This window comes from Sceloporus undulatus, unplaced genomic scaffold, assembly GCF_019175285.1.
Source record: "Sceloporus undulatus isolate JIND9_A2432 ecotype Alabama unplaced genomic scaffold, SceUnd_v1.1 scaffold_23355, whole genome shotgun sequence".
Lineage (NCBI taxonomy): Eukaryota > Metazoa > Chordata > Lepidosauria > Squamata > Phrynosomatidae > Sceloporus > Sceloporus undulatus.
In genome coordinates this window covers 1-1,567 of record NW_024826270.1, presented here as the reverse complement: position 1 = coordinate 1,567, position 1,567 = coordinate 1, and the positions used below count along the sequence as shown (strand labels likewise).

At 46.5% G+C, this 1,567-nt stretch overlaps 1 long non-coding RNA gene across 1 annotated transcript; it reads right to left on the bottom strand.

The window, feature by feature from the left end:
• Window positions 1-624: 624 nt before the first annotated feature.
• Window positions 625-1,543, bottom strand: LOC121918673. Its single transcript, XR_006101277.1, has 3 exons — window positions 1,448-1,543; window positions 797-852; window positions 625-694 (listed from the first exon to the last, which is right to left on the bottom strand). It is a non-coding gene; the product is annotated as an uncharacterized LOC121918673 (long non-coding RNA).
• Between the last annotated feature and the right edge of the window lie 24 nt (window positions 1,544-1,567).

Genomic DNA, 1,567 nt, shown 5'->3' with positions numbered 1-1,567 from the left:
TTCCGGGAATCCCAAAGTGGGTGTCCAGCCCAGAGCAGAGGACCCTGAAAGTACCACCAAAGGGAATAGCCGCTGCTAAGCCTCAGAGAAGGAGGCCTGGGCCTGACAAGATGTCTTGGGAGGTGTGCTGTCTCCCTGGGGCAATGATCCGGGGCAAAGATCCGGAGAGGCTGACAAGGACTGGTCAAGGCTACTGACCATCACTGCTTTCTTTTGGTTCATGTGGAACCAATGACACTGCAAAAGCACAGCCTTCAGAATATCATAAGTGATTAAGAGGCATTGGGTAGGAAGTTGAAAGATTGTAAAGACAATTACAACTAAAGGAGGGGGGTACAGACAGTGAAATAAGTAAATGTTTCTTAAAAAGTCTCCTTGGGCCCATACAGACAGGCCAAAATAAAGCTGCTTCGGTTCACTTTGGAGGTATGCTGTTTAAATGATGCATGTGTCCTAAGAGGCCAGAAGCTGCAGCAAACCCATGCTCCATTCCTAAGGACTGAGTACAACTTTGGTGCAGCTTCTGGCCTCTTCAGATGCATGCATCATTTAAACAGTATACTTCCAAAGTGACCTGAAGCAGCTTTATTTTGGCCTGTCTGTACAGGGCCCTTCTTTCCTTACCGGGCAGCAGTTAAGTTGACGTTCATGAAATGTCTGATCATCAGAGGTTCTCCACTGAGGTTCTGACACCCTGAAATGGAGCAGGAAAAGACCATGAAACAAAACAGGATGAAGCTACAGAAAGGCCGCTTGGACACTGTCATGCACCAGTCATTCGGCCATTTGGACGTACCTGCCTGAACTGGGCCTAGGATCAGCCTCCGTGGGACAGCAACCGACCTCTGAATCCTATAAACAAACAGAGGGGGGGGGGAGAGATGTAAGAGACAGAAAATGGGGTGCAAGGGGATGTTCTTGGGTGGCCCTTTTGTTACCCATGAGTTGAGTTCTTCAGAGTTCTTTAGGCTGGAAAAATAAAACACAGAGATATAGGATTATGGTGTTCACCTGTATGAATGTGTTAAAGGGATCTAGGAGTCCAAGTAGACCACAAGTTGAACATGAGTCAACAGTGTGATGCGGCAGCTAAAAAGGCCAATGCGATTTTAGGCTGCATCAATAAAGGTATAGTGTCTAGATCAAGAGAATTAAAATGCCACTCTATTCTGCTCTGGTCAGACCCAACCTAGAATATTGGTCCAGTTCTGGGCACCACAATTCAAAAAGGATGTTGAGAAACTGGACCCATGAGTCCAAAGGAGGGAGACTAAAATGGTAAAGGGTCTGGAAACCATGAAGCCCTATGTACAACGTCAGAGGGAGCTGGGTATGTTTAGCCTGGAGAAGAGAAGGTTAAGAGGTGATATGATAGCCCTGTTTAAATATTTGAAGGGACAGAATTTGGATAGAAAAAGGGAGAGGGGTGGAATGACTCTTTAATTACCATCAAAGAGGAAAGGGTCTCTGCTGCAAGTGTCTGAGGGATGGCCTCCTCTGCATCCGTCACTTGTGGTTGTGGCCAACTGAAACAGGGACAGGAAAAGATGATGATGATGATGATGAT